The 15,126-nt window shown below is 40.0% G+C and overlaps 1 protein-coding gene across 1 annotated transcript in view; it reads right to left on the reverse strand.

The window, feature by feature from the left end:
• cdkal1 (CDK5 regulatory subunit associated protein 1-like 1) overlaps positions 1–15,126 on the reverse strand; it is a 194,652-nt gene that overhangs the window by 30,984 nt on the left and 148,542 nt on the right. The window lies entirely within an intron of this gene.

Below are 15,126 nucleotides of genomic sequence, written 5' to 3' on the forward strand. Positions count from 1 at the left end.
ATATTGGTTGCATGTTCTACTTGCTCCTATTTCATATTGCACAATAGGTTTAATGTTTTTTTTAATATACAATACAGTGAAACTCCTCTACAATGAAACCTACATGGGCAAAAATACTCCCCCCCTAGTGTGAAAAAAATCTTCATGCATTAACACCATCCCCATACAACGAAATAAAACCGCTGTTGCGTATTCGAAATATTTTTCTCTGCTCTTGCCTCACGAGATTCACTACAACGAAGTCTAATCCAACAGTGACCTCTACTGCTTCGTTCAGAAATGGCAACAGCAACCACCACACTGGTTTACATAGTGAAGGATTTTTATTTCGTTCACAGCTCCGAGTTTCCCTGAACGCAACATACCGTATTTTCACGACTATAAGGCGCCATTAAAAGTCTAAAATTTTCTCCAAAATGGACAGGACGCCTTATGATGCGGAGCGTCTTGTCTATGCGCTGAGTTCCAAAACCTGACTGACAGCCGACACGCTGTTTATATAGAGAAAAGGCGGAAGTGACTGTGGACAGGCATGCGGCAAAGAAGTCGGCCAATCAGTGAAGGGTGGGCGTGTATATATACATATATGGAGAGAAAGAGAGAGAAAAGGCAGACGTGAGTGACAGGCATGCGGGGAAGCAGGCCGCCAATGAGTGAAGGGTGGGCGTGTAAAGTGGACGCTAAAGCGACGCTACAAGCAGGTACCAACACCTGTATAGAGTGTGGCTATGTGCATTGTTGCAAAACAACTTCGGTTTTGGTTTCTAAGAACCCCCGAAAATAAATTCTACAAAGAGACACGCCTACGAAGCTCAGTTCAAACTTCAAGCCATCGGTTATGCTTTTGGCATGCGTGCCCATCTCACAGCAGCGGTGAAAAACCAAGTCAAGCAAATGAACTCTGAGCTTGCCGTTATTACCGGAGGCTTGACTAAAGAACTCCAACCGCTGGACATCGGCATCAACCGGGCGTTCAAAGTAAAGTTGCGAGCGGCATGGGAACAATGAATGATCGATGGCAAACACAACTTTACAAAGAGTGAGAGGCAGCGCCGGGCGAGTTACGCCACAATTTGCGAATTGATTGTGGCTGCTTGGACGAACGTGTCTGCTTGCACTGTTGTTCGAGTTTTTGGCAAAGCCGGCATCTTTTCTGTGGAGCCACATGGCAATGAGAGTGACTGACAACGAGAGGGAACACGGCGTTTTTGATGGATTACCGGTACTTGCACAATTGTTCAATTCTGATACAGAGGATGAGGACTTTGATGGATTTCTGGGTGATGATTGATCGAAAAACGTGAGTACATTGTACGATGGCTAAATAAAATACAACGGAACTCCGTTTTGCTTCGTTTCCTTTTTAAAAACGTGTTTTTAGCTTGTATCTGTATGTCTTGGCATGCTACCGTATGCTACAAGCTAACGTGTTTTTAGCGTGCGCGCATGCATGCCGTATGTTTAAGCTGGCGTATGTTTTACCACTTTAAAATCGCGCCCAATAATACAGTGCGTTTTGTCTATGTGTAAAATACAGAAATAGCACCCATTAATGAGACTGCGCCCAACCATACGGTGCGTCGAATGGTCGTGAAAATACGGTACTCATAGCTGCTCTGCCATTGGCTTACCGAGCATCATCATGGCCTCCGATTGGCCAAGAGGGACCTCATTATGTGTGTAGATACTGTAGCTAGATCCGTGGAAGATAGAGTGGAATGCATCCGATTAGCTGCTCAGAGTAAATTGCTTATGGCTTGACGAACAGTCAAATAAACGAACGTTTCCTGGAATGCTTTCCTTGTTATCATGCTAAAAATCTCGTGCTAACTGGAGCGCTAATTAGAGAGAAGGTGAGTTCCATCGCGCTAACTATGGCCATTGAGGACTACGAAGCGTCCCATAGCTGGCTTTAAAAGTTCATTGCATGACATCAGCTGAGCAACGCTGTCTTGGGTGGCGATCGAGGGGGGGTCGAGTTAGAGACAGTGAGATAGTGGAAAGAAAAGCACCGGGTCCAGGAAGTATTTATTATTGTTAGATTCAGACGCAGCACGAACGTTGCATTGCTAAAATGGCTACAAAACGGACCTTTGGATGTCAAGCAGCTAAGACAAGAAGCGCTCTGACGCTGGAAGAGAGGGTAAAAGTGATCAAAACGAAAGACGGAGGAAGCAAAATAAAATACATTATCCAAGAAATTGATGTAAGTGAAAGTGAATGCTGATCGTAAATTTTGCAATTTCTTTCCCTTTTTTTTCTTTCTACACTGACTGTATGAAATGTCAAATAAGTGTGTGCTCATACTTATGCACTGTTGGAATAAAAATAAAGAGTACACATACGTTTGTCTGTGTGTGTGTGTGTGTTTACATCTGAGATCAAATTTGCTACAGTGAAAAACCGCCTCTTGAAAAAAATTTCTTGCTGCAAACATGATTTTGTTGTAGAGGAGTTTCACTGTACTTGCAATACCAAAGCCTAGACTTTAGTCTTCGTCCAAATGCCATTTTTAAAAAACGTATTGGGTTGGTTAAAAATATTCCAACGGAAGCCGTCTTGTTCATGTTAGATTTTTTTTCTTTTTCTTTTGTTTAACTCAAACTTGTTTTGGTGTGTGTAGCAAGACTAAAGCTCAACTTACTGTCTATTCATTACTATGAATCCAAAGTCGAATGTGAAAAAGAGCGGAAGCTAAAAATTAAATTGCCTCAATCATAATGACAGTATATTTAAATATAAAACCACTTTGATGAAAATGAACTGGTCTCACATACCTGTAAATGCAAATGGATAACATATGGCACTCACTCAGGGCTAAGAGAAGATTAATGTGTCATGGCTGTTCAAGGCAGAGCAAAAAAAAAAAAAAAAACCTTACTGGGCAATGTATGGACATTGTGCCTACGACAGCACGACATGTAGGCTCCCATATTAAGATGTGTCAAAGAAGGGGCATCGAGAGTTGAAGTGAAAATGGACATGTTGTAGTACATATTAGCTGAATTCACATTTTTTTTTAAAAAAAGAAGGACAGAGGCTACTATAAAGACAAATAGCTGACAAGCACCCGCGGCGGAGTGCTTTGCAGATTCGAATGCTGCATTTACACTCCAACGCCAATGGCCGCGGAAGCCCGGTTTCAAGCCACCATGGACGGAATGGGATGGAGATACGACAAGATGGGATGATGTGATAATTGTATCAGAATTTTGCCACGACAAACAAGGAACCTAGTGGGACATAGTAAAACTGAGTGAAGGCAACAAAGCCTAACAGTACGTATTAGGGCATAGCAAAACTTGGAGACGTTCTGTCATGGGACAGGAAGCCGTCGCTGTCGGGCAAAAGCCTCACATCTGCAAAATCATTACAGGAAATTAAATCAAGAACAATAAAACATCTTACTTGGATTAGCACACACCATGTCGTTCAAATTGATGTCATCTTATATTGCTGTCGTAAGTGTAACAATCAATAAATGGCACATTGACAATGTAAAACATCGCATATATCTACAGAGCAACTATCCGAAGGGGGAAGCCCAAATTTCCCCCCCCCCCCAAGTAAAAGTCATATTGTATTCAGCAGGATACGACTTAAAGAAGCAAACGACTCTTAAATGCGGTTGATATTAGCAATTCAATGGTGTCGAATGATTTATCCTGAGGGAGGAGGTGGGGCATCTTCTTGTTCAAAGTGACTCAGAGAGCACACCCCCACAAACGGCAAACATTCATCAAAGGGAACAGGTAGTAATCAGACAGAGGCGAGACTGCTAATGTGCAGCTGTGCCTTTCAAACCAACAGGCAGACAAGACAAAAGTAAAGCATCCGCACTCCGCAGAGCTCGATGAAGCAGACTAGGAGCTCGGATCCAAGTTACAGTTTTGAAACGTCTCCTGTATGATATTACCCTCTATTGCATAGGTGTCAAACTCAGGTCCTGGAGGGCCGCTTCCCTGCATGTTTTCCAAGTCTCCCTGTTGCAACACACCTGATTCAAATGAACAGGTTCAATGTCAGGCTTGCGCAGAGCTTGCTGATGATCTGATCATTTGAATCAGGTGTGTTGCAACAGGGAGACTTGGAAAACATGCAGGGCAGCGGCCCTCCAGGACCTGAGTTTGACACCTATGCTCTATTGGATATACTATACTAATGTGCAGGGCATTGAGTTAGCTCAGTTGTTAAGCTTACAAAGTCTCCATAACGGCAATACAACAACAGTCGCTGATCAATTACATTATTCTTGTACTTCACTATCCAGGCATGACTAATCAATTCATGATCAAGCCAGTGGTCACACGAAAAAGCGTGAACTGTTTGGTCATGCCAATTATCCGCACTGATATTTGGGCATTTTAACAGACAGTATTTTGACATCTGCCTTTTTTTTCCCTTCAACAATCTGGAAGATTGTTATTATAATATTTCACTGTTATTTCAAGCCTCAAGAAATGCTGCTGTGCCTTGGAACTCTGCACTTTTTGTTTTTGTTTCAAGAAAAAAACAATGTGAATCATGGCAATTTCAGAAATACTGACATTTTGGAAAACAATTTACTGGAGGGAGCTATTTATTTGTTGACGTTCTATTGAATTTTCTAAGACATGCTGCTGAGCCTGGGAGCTCATAGCACTTTTTCTTTGAATTTGAAGACAAATATGGCAAATGAACGTGTTGTAAATCTGAAACGCTGTGAATGAACACAATTAATGTCATTTAAACAAAGTGTTGGGAGTTTGTTTTATTCACACTTGACAAATATTTTTACAGCAAATGGTTCAGGTTAGTGGTCTCTTTGACTAAAAATCATCACTCCGTAACAGCCATGAAAAAAATAATATTGGTCTCTCTCTAATCTGGGGCACAGGGGTGACATGCTCAAGACAAGTAGAAGAGCAATGAAAAATCTGCTTTGTGTCGTGCACACACAGAAATTGACTTATGCATTTGACCCATCATGGTGAACACATATTGTCAGTGGCATTCACTAGAGCAAGGGGGCTGCTTTGGTGCCCGAGGAGTAGTTCGGGTCTTGCTCAAGGGTTCCCATGGTGACAAGTGATCCTAACGATTTGGCCACGGCTGCCCCAAAGAAGCGACTGTTACTGTGATCAGTTATGCTGGTCACTAGTGACTTGATTTGCATTTACATGCACACTGGACTTTGTGCAGTGTGCATGTGATACGGATGCCAGGTCGTGTGGTGCAAAAGTAGCATTGTCAAACGTCACTCCTCATGAGACTTTAGTGTTGAGGTCGCCGGTGGGTTTGCATTACAATGGACACAACCAAAGTGGACATGCATTGAAAACTGGTCTCTCTACCGAATATTTTGAATGGTATTTTCTTTATTTTATTTACACACTGTGGAGTTGTGTTCTTTTGTGTTTTAATCATGCTATTATGCTTTGTGAATAAAATATGTTTTATACATGGAAAAAGGTTAAGAGTAAAAATGCATTATTTCATGCCAGTCAAATAAAAAACTTAAAACTCAGGATATATATTGTGTACAGTATATCGTTACTCGGACATAAAACTCCCTCTAACAGGCTATAAATAGAAGCGAAGAGCCGATTCAGAGTTGAATCGAAAGTTTATAACACAGTCTAGTAATAGTTGCGCAAAAACCTCTTTTTTTTTTTAAATTACAGCTAGACCATTCCAAAAACAGAGTGGTATTATATTATGTTTATATGCAAGTAAGCATGTTAACCGACAAATAAAAAAGGTTCAAGCTGTCATTGTGAGCTTTTAATGTGCTGTGAGGATGTCGTGACCTTGTTTGTCTCAGAGAATCCATTGTTACATCTTCTCACATACGATACAGGCCACAGGGTAGAACATGTAAACTGGCATTTTAGCCTGTGGTGAATGTGGCCTATGTGGCCGACAACAGCTGATGGCGGTTTCGCCAGCTCTATACATTTGCTTCCTAATGAGCATGAGCCTTCATGCATTAATGTCAATGGGGGTCTATAGGCATAAACAGGTCAGCGCAAGTGGAAATGAATTCATAAAACATTAGATTAACAAACTAGCCCCTGTCCACCTGAAGACCTCCGTTGTTTGATCCACACTTGGCTGAAAATGTTATTCACTAAAACATGAGATGTAGAAACAACTTGGTTTCTTTTGGCTCCCCCACCCCACATCTGAACTTGTGGCGGCAACTGCAATTTACCCAATGTCCTCTGGCCGTTCTATTGGCCATATTCATGGTCTCCAGGTGTTTATCACATATATATTTACTCTAAGTACGACTTTACCAAAGCATTAGCTAGGGGTGGATGATTGATCAAAATTTCATGGTGATTTTGGCTTTTCTCGATCTTTAAAATGTTAGAAACTGAGAAAAACAACTCATGTGCAGAACAGCACAGTGCGAAAGCCAAAGCTCCCGACATTGTGAAAGTAACCTCAATGCATCATTTTGGTTGCATGGCAAGTGTGTACCGTATTTGATTCTGCTGTCGCTATGCTTGAGGCTTGACCATCGCATGATATTGACAAGATCATTTTGGACTTGACAAAAACAATAGAGTGTTCAAGAATAAAGTGTTCAACAGGCAGGGATAAATCGACATGAATCAATGAGTAGAGTTTTAGTCATTCAATAAATAATAAGTTTTGATGTCAATGGAGAATCGTTTTAATAAATGTGATTCCAATCACAATCAAAATAATCATGATTATTATTTGTTTCATAATCGCCCCGCCCTAGCATTAGCATTCAGACTGTGTGTCATCCAAAAACAAGTTAAATTGGTGTTGTCGGAGCAGACGTATGGAATTGTGTTGTAAAGACTCCCTGTAGTGTTTTTATTCTAGTGCAAAAATTACTGATATAATGAAAAATGACACATCAAATGAATAGGATAAGTGGAAGTTAAATTTGGCAGATAGATAGCATGCGAGCTAATAGAAGCCTTGCGCCAAATAATTGCCAGGTACTTCATCCAAATAAATGACTCCCCTTACCCCATAGGAAAAAAACCCCCAAAACCAAATAACAGGTGACGCCGCTCCATTCTATACAGCACAATGTTTACCCCTGAGATGGTAAATTAATTCTAGCGCAAGTGTTTTACCTCAACGTTAGCTTGAGGACTTTCTGTCAGGGCGTGCTTTGTCTTCATCAAAAACACTCTCCAAACAATGCAATTACAATGAGGCATGGTCGTCTTCGTCAGAGTATGGATGTTGAAACGAATGTGCAAAAACACACATCCATTTTTTTGTGACGTGGTAACAAACACTTTCGTATACTTTCAACAAGATTTTGGGTGAAGCAGTTTATCATTCACATACAGTATATGATAGTTAGACATCATTTTCTTTTTTTTTGGATCCAATAGTTTTACAGGAAAATGTTTCACCCTCAAGGTGAAACATCACATTTACCCATTAACATTTTTTTTTGTTTTCTGTCTCTCTCTCTCTCTCTCTCTCTCTCTCTCTCTCTCTCTCTCTCTCTCTCTCTCTCTCTCTCTCTCTCTCACACACACACACACGCACACACACACACACACACACACGCGCACACACACACACACACACACACACACACACACACACACACACACACACACACACACACACACACACACACACACATAATTCAGTCCACAAAGTGTGCTAAACTATATGTGTACTGTAGGTATGCATGTATGCTGTACAAGAAAAACACCATCACATTAAGATTCAGTCTAGAATGCTGACCGGTGTCACCGAAAAGAAAAAAGAAAATACACTAGCAAAACACCATCGGATAATACAGCACTAAATAAATGATGTGATTGCAATTTTGCTCCAACGCAAATGATCCGTACCTATTGCACATACGAGTGAAGATAAGTGGACACACACACAGCTGGTCACTGAAGTACTTTGATCTCCACTGCTCTCATTCAGCAGGAGCCGCATGTCATCACATTCTCTGACAAGCCTGCAGGCTGCTGCTTTTACTTTTTAATGGACACACTCATGTTAACGGCATGACAGCAATATAGTAGATGAGAGGGATAGACGCTTGTGGAAGTAAAATAATAATAATAATAATAATAGTAACAATAATAATAATAATAATGAACAGAAAGAAACTTCTCGATGAATCTGCTTCCCTTTTGGTAGTTGATCTTTCACAATTATGCAAATGTGTTTCAAATGGTAAAGCTGAATACGTAAAAAAGAAAACAAATAATTTGATTAATACAATTTTATAGACAATGAAACTCTTGCGTGAATGATTAGTAAGTTCATGACGAAATGCAGAAAGCAGCTCAAGTGGATGCAAACATGGGCAAAAAAATAAATATAGATGTTTTCTTAGTGCTTAAATTACAGGACTAAAATGAGTCAAGCGTGGAAAACTACTAATGAGAAGTTCGAATATTCATTCTCATACCTGTTGATGCACAGATGCGATTTTAAAGAAAGTTACATGAGATAACAGTTTTAATAATTGCAGCATTATAAGCATGCAAAAGCAAAAGTGAATGTGAAAAAAAGATGAGCCTGAGCCGCATCTGCACCCATTCACCTTTATTTACCTTTCTGACAGCATACAATATAACCAAGGATGAAAAACTAAGCTGCTCTTGTCAAAGAAAAGAGAAAATCCCTGATGCTGCTTTGCTGTTTTAAGAGCTCTAAGTCCACTTTTTCCCCCCCACTGGCAAGACTTCAAACAAGCTGCTTCAACAAGTCTGGGCTCTTATCTATCAACACTCAGAGATGAGCTACAGTGAACAGGAAACAAAGACAGACAAAGAAATAGAGGAAAAAGAGAGAAAAACATGTAGAAGAGACTAAAAAAAAAAAAAGCAATCACTGATGGTGTGGATACATTTTCTGTCAGACTTAAATAGAAAGAAATAATAGTTTGTCACAAGTAATGTAAGAAAGAAAAGAACAGGTGCAAAAACAATGTCCATTTCATTTTCAACAGTGCATCACATTTTTAATGAGTTCACATTTTAATTATTAATCAAGTTATTATTTTAAAAGATGGATTATATATACTGTACCTGACAGTATGAATGCGAGTGAAATTTGTATTTTTATTCACAAATTAACTTTAATGAAATACCATTATATGAATTTCAGGAAAAGAAAATACTGACATATAATATTACATTTCTGTTAAAAATGTGTACATGAATACCAAATGTAAAACATTTATGTTCAAAAAATATTTTTACATACACTATTATGCATAAATGTGCATTAGGTCGTGTTTTCTGACTGCCACCCACCCTCTTTAGGGATTGTGCATGATTAGAGTGACAAATAGCATTTAAGGTGTTGATGCTATGATGTAATTTTCTGTTGCGTTTGTAAATCATTACTGAACACAATTCAATCTTTTACTAAAATTGTCCCGCTGTTAATAGCAGACAATTATGATAGCTGGATCCCTTAATCCTTTGCAGTGTTTGACAATAACGTCATTGCCAGTGCTTGGCTATTTGACATATTTATCCTTGTGCATGAAATTATCGCGGTGGCTCAAATCAAAACTTGTCTGGCTCGTTTTGACAGCAGGCACACTTGACAAAAAGCTGTGTTTATTATGGTCAGATGTTCTGCATGTCTTTGCGTGCGGTTGGAGTCGGCTGAACGCATCGGTGCAGTGGTTAGAGTTGAGGCTTTATTTGGATCATCAAGAGTCGAATGCTTTCAGGATCAACGTGACAACATTTCCCTAAAATGGTTGGAATTGGATGATGGTTTCCTGAGAAACAGTTTTTAAAATTTGGGGAGGGTATTTGTAAACTTTCAAAAATTTACATGCTGAGCCATATCTTCTAACATCACAGAAACATTTAGGACGCCAGCACTCAATTTGTCACATGGTCTTTTTTTATTGTACCTAAATACATAGGTGCAGGTGTGGGGAGTTTGTGTCTGCTGACTCAACAGACAAAAAGCAGATGTTGTCAGTCTGTTGTTACCGGCCTGCTGGTGCTTTCCCACACAGATGAACAGATAAGACACATACCTATCTATAAGTCTTTGTCATTTTTTTTTGGAACATGCTATTGAGGAAACATATTCCGAACAGGTGCTTGCAAAATAACGGACAATTTATCCCAGCATTTTGGTGAAGGGATTTGTTTTTCTTTTACAAATGAATGGCATGCAGACCATATGAAAGTTTTATTGGCCACTCCCAAATAGACATGTTTTCTCTGAGTATTGTACGACAATCCACATACATATTATAATGTTAAGTTATTGAAACAAGACTTTCTGTAAAACGTCTGACAGGATGAGAGTTTTATGATCCTCACTTTTTATGATAGGCATGTGTGTGTGTGTGTGTGTTGAACGGGTTGTTCTTTCGCTCCCTTGTGTACTTTCATTTCCTGCGATCAGCAATCTTGAGAGAAAGTATTTTGTTGGCTTCTTTATTTTCAATCAATAAGTAATGAAAGATTTAAAACGGTGTCTGCCTGTAAACACATGTACATTCCCAGTGAGCGATCAACTTTCCACAGCTTGTTTAATGAAAAGCTGTGCTCACAAGGCAAACCAACGTAGTTTGTGTCTCTCAAGGCAAGGTGAATTAATCCTGCACATATTTGCTGAACTATTTGGCTGTATTAATTAGCATTGTGTTTGTGCGCAACTCTTTTACATAGCTATAAACAGGCATTTAAATGGGAAACGGTGAAGCAACAGGCAAGCATATAACACGCACCACATCAGCGATACAAATAACTCCTGGTGCTGAATCATTCATCTGTCCCTCGTGTTCTTGTGTGCCCGGTAAATTGAGGCCGAATCAGAGCCAGCAAGGAATTTCTTGGACAACACAGGCAGAAAGAAGTAACAAAAGTTAAACCTCTTTTTGTCAATATGAATGTACATATATGTAGATTTTAATGATTTTGTTGAAACAGGCTTCATATGTCTAAGGAATAGCTGTGCTCAGCAATCAGAGAGAGAGAGAAACGATTAGGCAAATAAGGCAGAATTTATAATAACCCTTTACGCCTTTTGCCCGAGACACGTCCACTTGTAGACTGGGAGCAATTAGGCCACTGGTACAACTATTCCATGTTTTTGACTCTTTGAAACCCACAGCACAGAAGAATCTGAGGCATTACAAATTGGAACTGGACAAAAATATGTGTGAATTTGGATCAAAGCCACACAATCACTCAAGAACTCACTTCAGCTATTGTGAAAATAAGTCACATCAATTTTTTTTTTTTTATGCCTCTTTGGTAAGACGGTTTCCCCAAAATTGAGCAGACTCAACAAATACTGCAAAGAGAACAACAGAAGAAGAAGAAAAAAAGAATAAAGTCAAGATGTAACATTCATACAGCACATGAACGAGACAATCGTGAAAACAATAGTCGGTGATTGACATCCGCACATACTATACAGGTACCAACTCGCTGCAACGGAAAGACTGCAAACCCTGGTGTTGCTGTCAGGAAACGAAGTTTTGAAGTGCCACATACAGTTAACTCCAAACACATGGCGCGATTATCAAGGGAGAAGCAGATTGCTGTAGTTAAATTGGAATAATATAAAGAGGAAACAGAGCAGAGTACATAATCACTTTGCAGAAGAATATTTGCTCTATACTCAAAATACTGTGTATTGTCTTATTGGTCTATTTGTATTTGGTATGCCAACTCTGAATTTATTACTGCATTTGGGGTAGTTCACAGCACGTTCTGACTTGGAATGGAATAACGGCAATGTCGCCATATTAAAATTGACCCGATACTGTCGTCGTCATGGCACAATATTAAAAGCAGCACATCTGTTTTAATAGGCCAGATTGTTTTCCATTTGTGGTAGCTAATTTATTTGTTTGATTTGAATTAGGCATGTTTTGGCCACCTATGTTAAAGCCCGACGCCAATCGCCAAGGGGAATGTAACACGTTTGAGTTTATCCACAAATTGACTTGATTCCCGTGTGCTTACATTAGAAATAGAACTCTACTGTTCAACCGTAAAACAAGAGACAAGCATGGCTTTGATAAACGGCATAGCAATGGGGGCGGAATATCACTGCGCACACACACGGATGCTTGCACAAGCGCACGTCAACCAGTCTGGTTCCATTTGTGTAGCCTTTGATCAAAGAGGAGGTGTAACATTATCCTGAAGACTTATTAAAGGTGTCTTTAAAGCCAAGGTAGGAAGGATATGTCACGTTTACAACCATTTCTTCCGCCGGCCTTCTTGGGGATGGCGCGGTCATCTCACATTACGACATAGGGCAACATAGAAGTTGTACACCTGATTTCAATAAAATACAAGATTGAGGACAGTTAGTGGCACTCCCCTCAGTTATTCACCTAAATTAGAATTTGTAAAAACAGATGCCTGGGATTTGCATTCTGAACTCGCATCTCATGTGGGCAGACAAGCAACCAGAATGTGTCAAGAAAACAAATCACTGAGTGCATTAAATGTATGCATGTACATATTTTGTCTCTTTCCGTTGCCACTTTTGTCTACTTAAACAATACATTAATTAACAGGAAAAATGAGAGGACAATTGTGGCGAGCAAATGTCAAATTTGACAAAGATCGAGGTTAGCTATTCCCAATAATATAAAGCAGCAGCTGGGAAAAATCCCTCAGCAAATAAACACAATTAGGATCCCCAAAGGGGGGAAAAAACAGAACGCTAATTGTTGAAAATATTAAAAGTGATCTGTTGGGGAGAGAGAGACTTGTTAGACTAATTAACTTCTTCCGGTGTTTTTTTTTCTTCTTTGTGACAAATGATAATTACGTCAACATTACAAGGCATAGTGGGAATTCACAAAAACGGAAGGTGGGAGGGGGTCATTTATTGTGAGCAATTACATTTATTTTCCACAACCGCTTGCTCATTGGTTTTGCATTATCCTCCCCCATTTCAAGCGCCTCTACCTATTTCCTTTTTTTCAAACTGCATTTTATTCATATTTTCAATTTTGGGGCATCCCTGGTGGCGCTGAGCAGGTGCAGCGGTCCATGTTGACAGCTTGTCCCTTCTCTCTAGCTGCAAGGCAAACTGTCACTCTTGTCAGTCAGGCCTATGCGCACAGCATGGAAAATGGATGTGGGCATCTGTATTTGTATGTTCTCGGGAGATTATGACAGTGCACGGTGACAGGGGCAAGGGGCACTGTAAGCACTCTGAGAACCGGCTGAATGCACACACACACACACGCGCACACACACACACACACACACACACACACACACACACACACACACACACACACACACACACACACACACACACACACACACACACACACACACACACACACATCCGGGCATGAGTCTCAGAACTTTGACCTGGCAGGGCCAAGGCTCAGGGGCAAAAAACTTAAGAGGTGAAAGCTTGTGTCTTGTATTTTTATACAAGTCACACACCCTGGCAGTATCTCTGTGCTGAGCAAAGCACATTTTCTCTGGAGTATCACTACATTGCTGGGAACAAGCCAGGACGAGTGGGCAATCACACACATTGGGTCAACAAGATACCCCCCCAAGAAACAGAAAGTAACTTGCCAACTGACAAGCAAGCACAATTCCCCTACTGTGAGACGTGCGTGCTAACCTGAGTGTCAGTGTGTTGCGTAACTTTTCCAATCTTTTTCTACTAAATGCTCATAACAACCAGTTGACCATCAACATTTAACACAGTTTATTTGAGCTCTTCAAGATCCTTTATGTTTCTTGTCTAGTTAATTGTACTACTCGAGAAAAAAAAAAAGAAAACATGAAAAAAAACTGCTGGATGAAAAATCTTGGACTAATATTTGAGATCTGGCATTCAGAAACAGAGGGAAATTGCTGCAAGTTCATTATAAACCCTATTGTGTGTGTGTGTGTGTGTGTGTGTGTGTGTGTGTGTGTGTGTGTGTGTGTGTGTGTGTGTGTGTGTGGTGCAGGGCATTGGCCCTAGACAAAGTGCTCTGCCAGGATTCTGCCCACTGGTCTTTTCATTGCTGATGGATGGCCCTAGTTCAGCACCATCTGGCTACAGGATACTTCACATTAATCATTGCAAACACACACAGAGGCACATCCACTCACAACTTGTCTCTTAAAACACACACCAGGGGGCCAGTGTTCAACACTGTATGTACGTATGCATAAAAACGTGTAATCTAATGTCATATTTAAATGTAAAACTTTTTTTTTTTTTTAACTGAGGTCACCTACATGACAGGAAGATAGAAAGATCAATCAAGAAGCAAGCTCATTCCATTAATCCCATTGAGTGTCAATATTGAAGGTTGACATTTACCTCTCTCGGAATTTTTCATTTGTAACGGGTATGTGAAGACAGAATCTTGGTAATAAAACAATTAGTTGATTTAAATAGCATTGTTTCATTGAGGCTTGTAGCCTGCAGCTTTGAAACAATAAAGGCCCACAACACACAACAGCCCCCTCCGCAACTCAGCCTTGATTAATGACCTTTGCCTACCTTGTCGAATACATATTAGCAATAATTGCCGTAAAGACGAAGACTTATCCCTACACCTTGTACACATGCATTCTTGCTGTTACACATGTATACAAACCGCACACTGATGTCAACCCACAATACTTTTCCTAATCTATAAACCAAAAGGCCATGCAACCATACAGTCTAATGTAAAATGAGTGATATGATCGGACTAACGCCTGCAGTATGTGGGTTTAATAAAAGATGATTTGCCTCCACATTTCCTCAGTGAATGGATGGAGGCAAGGACAGGAAGACCTTGGCGGATCTGGGATGGCTCATGCTTGACATTGGATTTTTTTAGCAAAGCGTATCTCCCAGCTATCCGGACTTGTGATGCACAGGGATTTATTTTGCTCGTCTACAATCTCTGGAAATGGACGCAGAGCCACATGAACATTCTGGGATTGACCAGACATTGTGGGATAGAAGATTTGTGAAATCATTTGTGTGATAGAGGCAAATATATCAGAACATCACATGTTCAGATTTGTATGACTTTCAAGTTCATTTTCTATGCATGAAGACAAATACAACGTAAATAAATATTTAGTCGCTCTATTTTGTGTGTGATGGTTTCCTAAAAACTATGACTAGAAAAAAAAAAATCGGGAATTTCACACAGTAAGA

This window comes from Hippocampus guttulatus, chromosome 6 (assembly GCF_054856545.1).
Source record: "Hippocampus guttulatus isolate MCC_2025c chromosome 6, RoL_Hgut_1.0, whole genome shotgun sequence".
Taxonomy (NCBI): Eukaryota; Metazoa; Chordata; class Actinopteri; order Syngnathiformes; family Syngnathidae; genus Hippocampus; species Hippocampus guttulatus.